This window comes from Scyliorhinus torazame, chromosome 5 (assembly GCF_047496885.1).
Source record: "Scyliorhinus torazame isolate Kashiwa2021f chromosome 5, sScyTor2.1, whole genome shotgun sequence".
NCBI classification, from domain to species: domain Eukaryota; kingdom Metazoa; phylum Chordata; class Chondrichthyes; order Carcharhiniformes; family Scyliorhinidae; genus Scyliorhinus; species Scyliorhinus torazame.
This window is the reverse complement of record NC_092711.1, coordinates 133,890,745-133,909,407: the sequence shown is the minus strand read 5'-3', so window position 1 is coordinate 133,909,407 and position 18,663 is coordinate 133,890,745.

The window sequence follows — 18,663 nt, the reverse complement described above, 5'->3', positions numbered from 1 at the left end:
TCACTGTAACACTCTCTGATATACCCCACACCCCTCACTGTAACACTCTCTGATATATCCCACACCCCTCACTGTAACACTCTCTGATATATCCCACACCGCTCACTGTAACACTCTCTGATATACCCCACACCTCTCACTGTAACACTCAGATATACCCCACACCCCTCACTGTAACTCTCTGATATACTCCAGACCCCTCACTGTAACACTCTCTGACAGACCCCACACCCCTCACTGTAACACGCTCTGATATACTCCACGCCCCTCACTGTAACACACTGATATACCCCAGACCCCTCACTGTAACACTCGCTGATATACCCCACACCCCTCACTGTAACACTCTCTGATATTCCCCACACACCCCACTGTAACACTCTGATATACTCCACACCACTCACTGTAACACTCTGATATACCCCACACCCCTCACTGTAACCCTCTGATATACCCCACACCCCTCACTGTAACACTCTGATATACCCCACACCCCTCACTGTAACACTCTGATATACCCCACACCCCTCACTGTAACACTCTGATATACCCCACACCCCTCACTGTAACACTTTGATATACCCCACACCCCTCACTGTAACCCTCTGATATCCCCCACACCCCTCACTGAAACCCTCTGATATACTCCACACCCCTCACTGTAACACTCTCTGATATACCCCACACCCCTCACTGTAACACTCTCTGATATTCCCCACACCCCTCACTGTATCACTCTCCAAGAAACCCCACACCCCTCACTGTAACACACTCTGATATACCCCACACCACTCACTGTAACACACTCTGATATACCCCACACCCCTCACGGGAACACTCTGATGTATCCCATACCCCTCACTGTAACACACTGATGTACCCCACACCCCTCACTGTAACACTCTCTGAAATACCCCACACCCCTCACTGTAACACTCTGATATACCCCACACCCCTCACTGTAACACTCTCTGATATACCCCACACCCCTCACTGTAACACTCTCTGATATACCCAACGCCCCTCACTGTAACAAACTGATATACCCCAGACCCCACACTGTAACACTCTCTGATATACCCCACACCCCTCACTGCAACACTCTCTGATATACCCCACACCCCTCACTGTAACACTCTGATATACCCCACACCCCTCACTGTAACACTCTCAGATATACCCCACACTCCTCATTATCACACTCTCTGATATACCCCACACCCCTCTCTGTAACACTCTCTGATATACCCCACACCCCTCACTGTAACACACTGATATACCCCACACCCCTCACTGTAAAACTCTCCAAGAAACCCCACACCCCTCACTGTAACACTCTCTGATATACCCCACACCCCTCACTGTAACACTCTCGGATATACCCCACACCCCTCACTGTATCACTCTGATATACCCCACACCCCTCACTGTAACCCTCTCTGATATACCCCACACCCCTCACTGTAACACTCTGATATACCCCACACCCATCACTGTTCCACTCTCTGATATACGCCACACCCCTCACTGTAACACTCTCTGATATACCCCACGCCCCTCACTGTAACACTCTGATATACCCCACACCCCTCACTGTAACACTCTCTGATATACCCCACAGCCCTCACTGTAACACACTGACATACCCCACACCCCTCACTGTAACACTCTGATATACCCCACAACCCCCACGGGAATTCACTGATGTACCCCACACCCCTCACTGTAACACTCTCTGATATACCCCACACCCCGCACTGTAACACACTGATGTACCCCATACCCCTCACTGTAACACTCTCTGATATACCCCACACCCCTCACTGGTAACACACTCTGAAATACCCCACACCCCTCACTGTAACACTCTCTGATATACCCCACACCCCTCACTGTAACACACTCTGATATACCCCACACCCCTCACTGTAACACTCTGATATATCCCACACCCCTCACTGTAACACTCTCTGATATACCCCACACCCCTCACTGTAACACTCTCTGATATACACCACACCCCTCACTGTAACACTCTCTGATATACCCCACAACCCTCACTGTAACACTCTCTGATATACCCCACACCCCTCACTGTAACACACTCTGATATACCCCACACCCCTCACTGTAACACTCTGATATACACCACACCCCTCACTGTAACACTCTCTGATATACCCCACAACCCTCACTGTAACACACTGATGTACCCCACACCCCTCACTGTAACCCTCTCTGATATACTCCACACCCCTCACTGTATCACTCTGATATACCCCACACCCCTCACTGTAACACTCTCTGAAATACCCCACACCCCTCACTGTAACACTCTGATATACCCCACACCCATCAATGTTCCACTCTCTGATATACGCCACACCCCTCACTGTAACACTCTCTGATATACCCCACTCCCCTCACTGTAACACTCTGATATACCCCATACCACTCACTGTAACACTCTCTGATATACCCCACACCCATCACTGTTCCACTCTCTGATATACGCCACACCCCTATCTGTAACACTCTCTGATATACCCCACTCCCCTGACTGTAACACTCTGATATACCCCACACCCCTCACTGTAACACTCTCTGATATACCCCACACCCCTCACTGTAACACTCTCTGATATACCCCACAACCCTCACTGTAACACACTGATGTACCCCACACCCCTCACTGTAACCCTCTCTGATATACTCCACACCCCTCACTGTATCACTCTGATATACCCCACACCCCTCACTGTAACACTCTCTGATATACCCCACACCCCTCACTGTAACACTCTGATATACCCCACACCCATCACTGTTCCACTCTCTGATATACGCCACACCCCTCACTGTAACACTCTCTGATATACCCCACTCCCCTCACTGTAACACTCTGATATACCCCACACCCCTCACTGTAACACTCTCTGATATACCCCACAGCCCTCACTGTAACACACTGACATACCCCACACCCCTCACTGTAACACTCTGATATACCCCACAACCCCCACGGGAATTCACTGATGTACCCCACACCCCTCACTGTAACACTCTCTGATATACCCCACACACCGCACTGTAACACACTGATGTACCCCATACCCCTCACTGTAACACTCTCTGATATACCCCACACCCCTCACTGTAACACACTCTAATATACCCCACACCCCTCACTGTAACACTCTGATATATCCCACACCCCTCACTGTAACACTCTCTGATATACCCCACACCCCTCACTGTAACACTCTCTGATATACACCACACCCCTCACTGTAACACTCTCTGATATACCCCACAACCCTCACTGTAACACTCTCTGAAATACCCCACACCCCTCACTGTAACACACTCTGATATACCCCACACCCCTCACTGTAACACTCTGATATACCCCACACCCCTCACTGTAACACACTCTGATATACCCCACACCCCTCACTGTAACACTCTCTGATATACCCCACACCCCTCACTGTAACATTCTGATATACACCACACCCCTCACTGTAACACTCTCTGATATACCCCACAACCCTCACTGTAACACACTGATGTACCCCACACCCCTCACTGTAACCCTCTCTGATATACTCCACACCCCTCACTGTAACACTCTGATGTACCCCACACCCCTCACTGTAACACTCTCTGATATACCCCACACCCCTCACTGTAACACTCTGATGTACCCCACACCACTCACAGGAACACTCTGATCTACCCCACACCCCTCACTGTAACACTCTCTGATATACCCCACACAACTCACTCTAACATACTCTGATATACCCCACACCGCTCACTGTAACACTCTCCGATATACTCCACATCCCTCACTGTAACACTTTCTGATATACCCCACACCCCTCACTGTAACAATCTGATGTACCCAACACCCCTCACTGTAACACTCTCAGATATACCCCACACCCCTCACGGTATCACTCTGATATACCCCACACCGCTCACTGTAACACTCTCTGATCTCCCCCACACCGCTCACTGTAACACTCTGATATACCCCACACCCATCACTGTAGCACTCTCTGATATACCCCTCACCCCTCACTGTAACACTCTCTGATATACCCCACACCCCTCACTGTAACACTGTCTGATATACCGCACACCCCTCACTGTAACACTCTCTGATATACCCCACACCCCTCACTGTAACACTGTCTGATATACCCCACACCCCTCACTGTAACACTCTCTGATATACCCCACACCCATCACTGTAGCACTCTCTGATATACCCCTCACCCCTCACTGTAACACGCTGATATACCACACAGCCTCACTGTAACACTCTCTGATATACTCCACACCCCTCACTGTAACACTCTCTGATATACCCCACACCCCTCACTGTAACACTCTCTGATATACCCTACACCCCTCACTGTAACACGCTGATATTCCCCACAACCTCACTGTAACACTCTCAGATATACCCCACACCCCTCACTGTAACACTCTGATATACCCCAAACACCACACTGTAACACTCTGATATACTCCACACCCCTCACTGTAACACTCTCTGATATACTCCACACCCCTCACTGTAACACTCTCTGATATACCCCACACCCCTCACTGTAACACACTGATATACCCCGCACCCCTCACTGTAACACTCTCTGATATACCCCACAGCCCTCACTGTAACACACTGATATACCCCACACCCCTCACTGTAACACTCTCTGATATACTCCACACCGCTCACTGTTACACTCTCTGATATACCCCACACCCCTCACTGTAACACTCTGATATACCCCTACCCCTCACAGTAACACTCTCTGATATACCCCACACCCCGCACTGTAACACTCTGATATACTCCACACCCCTCACTGTAACACACTGATATACGCCACACCCCTCACTGTAACACTCTGATATACTCCACACCCCTCACTGTAACACTCTGATATACGCCACACCCCTCACTGTAACACTGTGATATACTCCACACCCCTCACTGTAACACTCTGATATACCCCACACTCCTCACTGTAACACTCTGATGTACCCCACACCCCTCACTGTAACCCTCTCTGATATACTCCACACCCCTCACTGTAACACTCTGATGTACCCCACACCCCTCACTGTAACACTCTGATATACGCCACACCCCTCACTGTAACACACTGATATACGCCACACCCCTCACTGTAACACTCTGATGTACTCCACACCCCTCACTGTAACACTCTGATATACCCCACACCCCTCACTGTAACACTCTGATGTACACCACACCCCTCACTGTAACCCTCTCTGATATACTCCACACCCCTCACTGTAACACTCTGATATAACCCACACCCCTCACAGGAACACTCTGATGTACCCCACACCCCTCACTGTAACACTCTCTGATATACCCCACACCACTCACGCTAACATACTCTGATATACCCCACACCGCTCACTGTAACACTCTCTGATATACACCACATACCTCACTGTAACACTTTCTGATATACCCCACATCTCTCACTGTAATACTCTCTGATATACCCCGCACCCTTCACTGTCACACTCTCTGATATACCCAACACCCCTCACTATAACACTCTGATATACCCCACACTCATCACTGTAACATTCTCTCATATACCTCCCAACCCCCACTGTTACACTCTCTGATATACCCCACCCCCCTCACTGTAACACTCTGATAGACTCCACACCCCTCACTGTAACACTCGCTGATATACCCCACAACCCTCACTATAACACTCTGATAGACTCCTCACCCCTCACTGTAACACTCTGATATACCCCACACCCCTCACTGTAACACCATCTGATATATCCCACACCCCTCACTGTAACACCCGCTAATATACCCCACACCACTCACTGTAACACTCTCTGATATACCCCACACCGCTCACTGTAACACTCTGGTATACCCCACACCCCTCACTGTAACACTCTCTGATATACCCCACACCCCTCACTGTAACACTCTCTGATATATCCCACACCCCTCACTGCAACACTCTCTGATATATCCCACACCGCTCACTGTAACACTCTCTGATATACCCCACACCTCTCACTGTAACACTCAGATATACCCCACACCCCTCACTGTAACTCTCTGATATACCCCAGACCCCTCACTGTAACACTCTCTGACAGACCCCACACCCCTCACTGTAACACGCTCTGATATACCTCACGCCCCTCACTGTAACACACTGATATACCCCAGACCCCTCACTGTAACACTCTCTGATATACCCCACACCCCTCACTGTAACACTCTCTGATATACCCCACACACCCCACTGTAACACTCTGATATACCCCACACCACTCACTGTAACACTCTGATATACCCGACACCCCTCACTGTAACACTCTGATATACCCTACACCCCTCACTGTAACACTCTGATATACCCCACACCCCTCACTGTAACACTCTGATATACCCCACACCCCTCACTGTAACACTTTGATATACCCCACACCCCTCACTGTAACCCTCTGATATCCCCCACACCCCTCACTGTAACCCTCTGATATACTCCACACCCCTCACTGTAACACTCTCTGATATACCCCACACCCCTCACTGTAACACTCTCTGATATTCCCCACACCCCTCACTGTATCACTCTCCAAGAAACCCCACACCCCTCACTGTAACACACTCTGATATACCCCACACCACTCACTGTAACACACTCTGATATACCCCACAACCCTCACGGGAACACTCTGATGTATCCCATACCCCTCACTGTAACACACTGATGTACCCCACACCCCTCACTGTAACACTCTCTGAAATACCCGACACCCCTCACTGTAACACTCTGATATACCCCACACCCCTCACTGTAACACTCTCTGATATACCCCACACCCCTCACTGTAACACTCTCTGATATACCCAACGCCCCTCACTGTAACAAACTGATATACCCCAGACCCCACACTGTAACACTCTCTGATATACCCCACACCCCTCACTTCAACACTCTCTGATATACCCCACACCCCTCACTGTAACACTCTGATATACCCCACACCCCTCACTGTAACACTCTCAGATATACCCCACACTCCTCATTATCACACTCTCTGATATACCCCACACCCCTCTCTGTAACACTCTCTGATATACCCCACACCCCTCACTGTAACACACTGATATACCCCACACCCCTCACTGTAAAACTCTCCAAGAAACCCCACACCCCTCACTGTAACACTCTCTGATATACCCCACACCCCTCACTGTAACACTCTCGGATATACCCCACACCCCTCACTGTATCACTCTGATATACCCCACACCCCTCACTGTAACCCTCTCTGATATACCCCACACCCCTCACTGTAACACTCTGATATACCCCACACCCATCACTGTTCCACTCTCTGATATACGCCACACCCCTCACTGTAACACTCTCTGATATACCCCACACCCCTCACTGTAACACTCTGATATACCCCACACCCCTCACTGTAACACTCTCTGATATACCCCACAGCCCTCACTGTAACACACTGACATACCCCACACCCCTCACTGTAACACTCTGATATACCCCACAACCCCAACGGGAATTCATTGATGTACCCCACACCCCTCACTGTAACACTCTCTGATATACCCCACACCCCGCACTGTAACACACTGATGTACCCCATACCCCTCACTGTAACACTCTCTGATATACCCCACACCCCTCACTGGTAACACACTCTGAAATACCCCACACCCCTCACTGTAACACTCTCTGATATACCCCACACCCCTCACTGTAACACACTCTGATATACCCCACACCCCTCACTGTAACACTCTGATATATCCCACACCCCTCACTGTAACACTCTCTGATATACCCCACACCCCTCACTGTAACACTCTGATATACCCCACACCCCTCACTGTAACACTCTCTGATATACCCCACACCCCTCACTGTAACACTCTCTGATATACCCAACGCCCCTCACTGTAACAAACTGATATACCCCAGACCCCACACTGTAACACTCTCTGATATACCCCACACCCCTCACTTCAACACTCTCTGATATACCCCACACCCCTCACTGTAACACTCTGATATACCCCACACCCCTCACTGTAACACTCTCAGATATACCCCACACTCCTCATTATCACACTCTCTGATATACCCCACACCCCTCTCTGTAACACTCTCTGATATACCCCACACCCCTCACTGTAACACACTGATATACCCCACACCCCTCACTGTAAAACTCTCCAAGAAACCCCACACCCCTCACTGTAACACTCTCTGATATACCCCACACCCCTCACTGTAACACTCTCGGATATACCCCACACCCCTCACTGTATCACTCTGATATACCCCACACCCCTCACTGTAACCCTCTCTGATATACCCCACACCCCTCACTGTAACACTCTGATATACCCCACACCCATCACTGTTCCACTCTCTGATATACGCCACACCCCTCACTGTAACACTCTCTGATATACCCCACACCCCTCACTGTAACACTCTGATATACCCCACACCCCTCACTGTAACACTCTCTGATATACCCCACAGCCCTCACTGTAACACACTGACATACCCCACACCCCTCACTGTAACACTCTGATATACCCCACAACCCCAACGGGAATTCATTGATGTACCCCACACCCCTCACTGTAACACTCTCTGATATACCCCACAACCCTCACTGTAACACACTGATGTACCCCACACCCCTCACTGTAACACTCTCTGAAATACCCCACACCCCTCACTGTAACACTCTGATATACCCCACACCCATCAATGTTCCACTCTCTGATATACGCCACACCCCTCACTGTAACACTCTCTGATATACCCCACTCCCCTCACTGTAACACTCTGATATACCCCACACCCCTCACTGTAACACTCTCTGATATACCCCACACCCATCACTGTTCCACTCTCTGATATACGCCACACCCCTCACTGTAACACTCTCTGATATACCCCACTCCCCTGACTGTAACACTCTGATATACCCCACACCCCTCACTGTAACACTCTCTGATATACCCCACACCCCTCACTGTAACACTCTCTGATATACCCCACAACCCTCACTGTAACAGACTGATGTACCCCACACCCCTCACTGTAACATTCTCTGATATACCCCACACCCCTCACTGTAACACTCTCTGATATCCCCCACACCACTCACTGTAACAGTCTGATATACCCCACACCCATCACTGTTCCACTCTCTGATATACGCCACACCCCTCACTGTAACACTCTCTGATATACTCCACACCCCTCACTGTATCACTCTGATATACCCCACACCCCTCACTGTAACACTCTCTGATATACCCCACACCCCTCACTGTAACAGTCTGATATACCCCACACCCATCACTGTTCCACTCTCTGATATACGCCACACCCCTCACTGTAACACTCTCTGATATACCCCACTCCCCTCACTGTAACACTCTGATATACCCCACACTCCTCACTGTAACACTCTCTGATATACCCCACACTCCTCACTGTAACACTCTCTGATATACCCCACACCCCTCACTGTAACATTCTCTGATATACCCCACACCCCTCACTGTAACACACTGATATACCCCACAGCCCTCACTGTAACACACTGACATACCCCACACCCCTCACTGTAACACTCTGATATACCCCACAACCCCCACGGGAATTCACTGATGTACCCCACACCCCTCACTGTAACACTCTCTGATATACCCCACACCCCGCACTGTAACACACTCTAATATACCCCACACCCCTCACTGTAACACTCTGATATATCCCACACCCCTCACTGTAACACTCTCTGATATACCCCACACCCCTCACTGTAACACTCTCTGATATACACCACACCCCTCACTGTAACACTCTCTGATATACCCCACAACCCTCACTGTAACACTCTCTGAAATACCCCACACCCCTCACTGTAACACACTCTGATATACCCCACACCCCTCACTGTAACACTCTGATATACCCCACACCCCTCACTGTAACACACTCTGATATACCCCACACCCCTCACTGTAACACTCTCTGATATACCCCACACCCCTCACTGTAACGTTCTGATATACACCACACCCCTCACTGTAACACTCTCTGATATACCCCACAACCCTCACTGTAACACACTGATGTACCCCACACCCCTCACTGTAACCCTCTCTGATATACTCCACACCCCTCACTGTAACACTCTGATGTACCCCACACCCCTCACTGTAACACTCTCTGATATACCCCACACCCCTCACTGTAACACTCTGATGTACCCCACACCACTCACAGGAACACTCTGATCTACCCCACATCCCTCACTGTAACACTCTCTGATATACCCCACACAACTCACTCTAACATACTCTGATATACCCCACACCGCTCACTGTAACACTCTCCGATATACTCCACATCCCTCACTGTAACACTTTCTGATATACCCCACACCCCTCACTGTAACAATCTGATGTACCCCACACCCCTCACTGTAACACTCTCAGATATACCCCACACCCCTCACGGTATCACTCTGATATACCCCACACCGCTCACTGTAACACTCTCTGATCTCCCCCACACCGCTCACTGTAACACTCTGATATCCCACACCCCTCACTATAACACTCTGATATACTTCACACCCCTCACTGTAACCCTCTCTGATATACCTCACACACCTCACTTGAACACTCTGATATACCCCACACCCCTCACTGTAACATTCTCTCATATAACCCCCAACCCCCACTGTTACATTCTCTGATATACCCCACCCCCCTCACTGTAACACTCTGATAGACTCCACAACCCTCACTGTAACACTCGCTGATATACCCCACAACCCTCACTATAACACTCTGATAGACTCCACACCCCTCACTGTAACACTCTGATATACCCCACAACCCTCACTGTAACACCATCTGATATATCCCACACCCCTCACTGTAACACCCGCTGATATACCCCACACCACTCACTGTAACACTCTCTGATATACCCCACACCCCTCACTGTAACACTCTGATAGACTCCACACCCCTCACTGTAACACTCGCTGATATACCCCACAACCCTCACTATAACACTCTGATAGACTGCACACCCCTCACTGTAACACTCTCTGATATACCCCACACCCCTCACTGTCACACCATCTGATATATCCCACACCCCTCACTGTAACACCCGCTAATATACCCCACACCACTCACTGTAACACTCGCTGATATACCCCACAACCCTCACTATAACACTCTGATAGACTGCACACCCCTCACTGTAACACTCTCTGATATACACCACACCCCTCACTGTAACACTCTCTGATATACCCCACAACCCTCACTGTAACACTCTCTGAAATACCCCACACCCCTCACTGTAACACACTCTGATATACCCCACACCCCTCACTGTAACATTCTGATATACCCCACACACCTCACTGTAACACACTCTGATATACCCCACACCCCTCACTGTAACACTCTCTGATATACCCCACACCCCTCACTGTAACATTCTGATATACACCACACCCCTCACTGTAACACTCTCTGATATACCCCACAACCCTCACTGTAACACACTGATGTACCCCACACCCCTCACTGTAACCCTCTCTGATATACTCCACACCCCTCACTGTAACACTCTGATGTACCCCACACCCCTCACTGTAACACTCTCTGATATACCCCACACAACTCACTCTAACATACTCTGATATACCCCACACCGCTCACTGTAACACTCTCCGATATACTCCACATCCCTCACTGTAACACTTTCTGATATACCCCACACCCCTCACTGTAACAATCTGATGTACCCCACACCCCTCACTGTAACACTCTCAGATATACCCCACACCCCTCACGGTATCACTCTGATATACCCCACACCGCTCACTGTAACACTCTCTGATCTCCCCGACACCGCTCACTGTAACACTCTGATATACCCCACACCCCTCACTATAACACTCTGATATACTTCACACCCCTCACTGTAACATTCTCTCATATAACCCCCAACCCCCACTGTTACACTCTCTGATATACCCCACCCCCCTCACTGTAACACTCTGATAGACTCCACACCCCTCACTGTAACACTCGCTGATATACCCCACAACCCTCACTATAACACTCTGATAGACTCCACACCCCTCACTGTAACACTCTGATATACCCCACAACCCTCACTGTAACACCATCTGATATATCCCACACCCCTCACTGTAACACCCGCTGATATACCCCACACCACTCACTGTTACACTCTCTGATATACCCCACCCCCCTCACTGTAACACTCTGATAGACTCCACACCCCTCACTGTAACACTCGCTGATATACCCCACAACCCTCACTATAACACTCTGATAGACTCCACACCCCTCACTGTAACACTCTGATATACCCCACAACCCTAACTGTAACACCATCTGATATATCCCACACCCCTCACTGTAACACCCGCTGATATACCCCACACCCCTCACTGTAACACTCTGATAGACTCCACACCCCTCACTGTAACACTCGCTGATATACCCCACAACCCTCACTATAACACTCTGATAGACTGCACACCCCTCACTGTAACACTCTCTGATATACACCACACCCCTCACTGTAACACTCTCTGATATACCCCACAACCCTCACTGTAACACTCTCTGAAATACCCCACACCCCTCACTGTAACACACTCTGATATACCCCACACCCCTCACTGTAACACTCTGATATACCCCACACCCCTCACTGTAACACACTCTGATATACCCCACACCCCTCACTGTAACACTCTCTGATATACCCCACACCCCTCACTGTAACATTCTGATATACACCACACCCCTCACTGTAACACTCTCTGATATACCCCACAACCCTCACTGTAACACACTGATGTACCCCACACCCCTCACTGTAACCCTCTCTGATATACTCCACACCCCTCACTGTAACACTCTGATGTACCCCACACACCTCACTGTAACACTCTCTGATATACCCCACACAACTCACTCTAACATACTCTGATATACCCCACACCGCTCACTGTAACACTCTCCGATATACTCCACATCCCTCACTGTAACACTTTCTGATATACCCCACACCCCTCACTGTAACAATCTGATGTACCCCACACCCCTCACTGTAACACTCTCAGATATACCCCACACCCCTCACGGTATCACTCTGATATACCCCACACCGCTCACTGTAACACTCTCTGATCTCCCCGACACCGCTCACTGTAACACTCTGATATACCCCACACCCCTCACTATAACACTCTGATATACTTCACACCCCTCACTGTAACCGTCTCTGATATACCTCACACACTTCACTGTAACACTCTCTGATATACCCCACACCCCTCACTTTAACACTCTGATATACCCCACACCCCTCACTGTAACATTCTGATAGACTCCACACCCCTCACTGTAACACTCTGATATACCCCACACCTCTCACTGTAACACTCGCTGATATACCCCACAACCCTCACTATAACACTCTGATAGACTGCACACCCCTCACTGTAACACTCTCTGATATACCCCACACCCCTCACTGTCACACCATCTGATATATCCCACACCCCTCACTGTAACACCCGCTAATATACCCCACACCACTCACTGTAACACTCGCTGATATACCCCACAACCCTCACTATAACACTCTGATAGACTGCACACCCCTCACTGTAACACTCTCTGATATACACCACACCCCTCACTGTAACACTCTCTGATATACCCCACAACCCTCACTGTAACACTCTCTGAAATACCCCACACTCCTCACTGTAACACACTCTGATATACCCCACACCCCTCACTGTAACACTCTGATATACCCCACACCCCTCACTGTAACACACTCTGATATACCCCACACCCCTCACTGTAACACTCTCTGATATACCCCACACCCCTCACTGTAACATTCTGATATACACCACACCCCTCACTGTAACACTCTCTGATATACCCCACAACCCTCACTGTAACACACTGATGTACCCCACACCCCTCACTGTAACCCTCTCTGATATACTCCACACCCCTCACTGTAACACTCTGATGTACCCCACACCCCTCACTGTAACACTCTCTGATATACCCCACACAGCTCACTCTAACATACTCTGATATACCCCACACCGCTCACTGTAACACTCTCCGATATACTCCACATCCCTCACTGTAACACTTTCTGATATACCCCACACCCCTCACTGTAACAATCTGATGTACCCCACACCCCTCACTGTAACACTCTCAGATATACCCCACACCCCTCACGGTATCACTCTGATATACCCCACACCGCTCACTGTAACACTCTCTGATCTCCCCGACACCGCTCACTGTAACACTCTGATATACCCCACACCCCTCACTATAACACTCTGATATACTTCACACCCCTCACTGTAACCCTCTCTGATATACCTCACACACCTCACTGTAACACTCTCTGATATACCCCACACCCCTCACTTTAACACTCTGATATACCCCACACCCCTCACTGTAACATTCTCTCATATAACCCCCAACCCCCACTGTTACACTCTCTGATATACCCCACCCCCCTCACTGTAACACTCTGATAGACTCCACACCCCTCACTGTAACACTCGCTGATATACCCCACAACCCTCACTATAACACTCTGATAGACTCCACACCCCTCACTGTAACACTCTGATATACCCCACAACCCTCACTGTAACACCATCTGATATATCCCACACCCCTCACTGTAACACCCGCTGATATACCCCACACCACTCACTGTTACACTCTCTGATATACCCCACCCCCCTCACTGTAACACTCTGATAGACTCCACACCCCTCACTGTAACACTCGCTGATATACCCCACAACCCTCACTATAACACTCTGATAGACTCCACACACCTCACTGTAACACTCTGATATACCCCACAACACTAACTGTAACACCATCTGATATATCCCACACCCCTCACTGTAACACCCGCTGATATACCCCACACCACTCACTGTAACACTCTCTGTTATACCCCACACCCCTCAGTGTAACACTCTGGTATACCCCGCACCCCTCACTGTAACACTCTCTGATATACCCCACACCCCTCACTGTAACACTCTCTGATATATCCCACACCCCTCACTGTAACACTCTCTGATATACACCACACCCCTCACTGTAACACTCTATGATATACACCACACCCCTCACTGTAACACTCTCTGATATATCCCACACCGCTCACTGTAACACTCTCTGATATACCCCACACATCTCACTGTAACACTCTGATATACCCCACACCCCTCACTGTAACTCTCTGATATACCCCACACCCCTCACTGTAACACTCTCTGACATACCCCACACCCCTCACTGTAACACTCTCTGAGATACCCCACACCCCTCACTGTAACACACTGATATACCCCAGACCCCTCACTGTAACACTCTCTGATATACCCCACACCCATCACTGTAACACTCACTGATATACCCCACACACCTCACTGTAACACTCTGATATACCCCACACCCCTCACTGTAACACTCTCTGATATACCCCACACCCCTCACTGTAACACACTGATATACCCCGCACCCCTCACTGTAACACTCTCTGATATACCCCACAGCCCTCACTGTAACACACTGATATACACCACACCCCTCACTGTTACACTCTCTGAGATACCCCACACCCCTCACTGTAACACACTGATATACCCCACACCCCTCACTGTAACACTCTCTGATATACCCCACACCCCTCACTGTAACACTCTCTGATATACCCCACACCCCTTACTGTAACACTCTGATATACCCCTACCCCTCACTGTAACACTCTCTGATATACCCCACACCCCGCACTGTAACACTCTGATATACTCCACACCCCTCACTGTAACACACTGATATACGCCACACCCCTCACTGTAACACTCTGATATACTCCACACCCCTCACTGTAACACTCTGATATATGCCACACCCCTCACTGTAACACTCTGATATACTCCACACCCCTCACTGTAACACTCTGATATACCCCACACCCCTCACTGTAACATTCTGATGTACCCCACACCCCTCACTGTAACCCTCTCTGATATACTCCACACCCCTCACTGTAACACTCTGATGTACCCCACACCCCTCACTGTAACACTCTGATATTCGCCACACCCCTCAATGTAACACACTGATATACGCCACACCCCTCACTGTAACACTCTGATATACTCCACACCCCTCACTGTAACACTCTGATATACCCCACACCCCTCACTGTAACACTCTGATGTACCCCACACCCCTCACTGGAACCCTCTCTGATATACCCCACACCCCTCACTGTAACACTCTTTGATATCCCCCACACCCCTCACTGTAACACTCTGATGTACCCCACACCCCTCACTGTAACACTCTGATATACCCCACACCACTCACAGGAACACTCTGATATACCCCACACCCCTCACAGGAACACTCTGATATACCCCACACCCCTCACAGGAACACTCTGATATACCCCACACCCCTCACTGTAACACTCTCTGATATACCCCACACCACTCTCTCTAACATACTCTGATATACCCCACACCGCTCACTGCAACACTCTCTGATATACTCCACATACCTCACTGTAACACTTTCTGATATACCCCACACCCCTCACTGTAACACTCTCTGATATACCCCGCACCCCTCACTGTCACACTCTCTGATATACCCAACACCCCTCACTATAACACTCTGATATACCCCACACTCCTCACTGTAACATTCTCTCATATACCTCCCAACCCCCACTGTTACACTCTCTGCTATGCCCCACCCCCCTCACTGTAACACTCTGATAGACTCCACACCCCTCACTGTAACACTCGCTGATATACCCCACAACCCTCACTATAACACTCTGATAGACTGCACACCCCTCACTGTAACACTCTCTGATATACCCCACACCCCTCACTGTAACACCATCTGATATATCCCACACCCCTCACTGTAACACCCGTTAATATACCCCACACCACTCACTGTAACACTCTCTGATATACCCCACACCGCTCACTGTAACACTCTGGTATACCCCACACCCCTCACTGTAACACTCTCTGATATACCCCACACCCCTCACTGTAACACTCTCTGATATATCCCACACCCCTCACTGTAACACTCTCTGATATATCCCACACCGCTCACTGTAACACTCTCTGATATACCCCACACCTCTCACTGTAACACTCAGATATACCCCACACCCCTCACTTTAACTCTCTGATATACCCCAGACCCCTCACTGTAACACTCTCTGACAGACCCCACACCCCTCACTGTAACACTCTCTGATATACCCCACGCCCCGCACTGTAACACACTGATATACCACAGACCCCTCACTGTAACACTCTCTGATATACCCCACACCCCTCACTGTAACACTCTCTGATATACCCCACACCACTCACTGTAACACTCTGATATACCCCACACCCCTCACTGTAACCCTCTGATATACCCCACACCCCTCACTGTAACACTCTGATATACCCCACACCCCTCACTGTAACACTCTGATATACCCCACACCCCTCACTGTAACACTTTGATATACCCCACACCCCTCACCGTAACCCTCTGATATCCCCCACACCCCTCACTGTAACCCTCTGATATACTCCACACCCCTCACTGTAACACTCTCTGATATACCCCACACCTCTCACTGTAACACTCTCTGATATTCCCCACACCCCTCACTGTATCACTCTCCAAGAAACCCCACACCCCTCACTGTAACACACTCTGATATACCCCACACCACTCACTGTAACACAATCTGATATACCCCACACCCCTCACGGGAACACTCTGATGTATCCCACACCCCTCACTGTAACACACTGATGTACCCCACACCCCTCACTGTAACACTCTCTGAAATACCCCACACCCCTCACTGTAACACTCTGATATACGCCACACCCCTCACTGTAACACTCTCTGATATACCCAACGCCCCTCACTGTAACAAACTGATATACCCCAGACCCCACACTGTAACACTCTCTGATATACCCCACACCCCTCACTGCAACACTCTCTGATATACCCCACACCCCTCACTGTAACACTCTGATATACCCAACACCCCTCACTGTAACACTCTCAGATATACCCCACACCCCTCACTGTAACACACTGATATACCCCACACCCCTCACTGTAAAACTCTCTGATATACCCCACACCCCTCACTGTAACACCATCTGATATATCCCACACCCCTCACTGTAACACCCGCTAATATACCCCACACCACTCACTGTAACACTCGCTGATATACCCCACAACCCTCACTATAACACTCTGATAGACTGCACACCCCTCACTGTAACACTCTCTGATATACACCACACCCCTCACTGTAACACTCTCTGATATACCCCACAACCCTCACTGTAACACTCTCTGAAATACCCCAC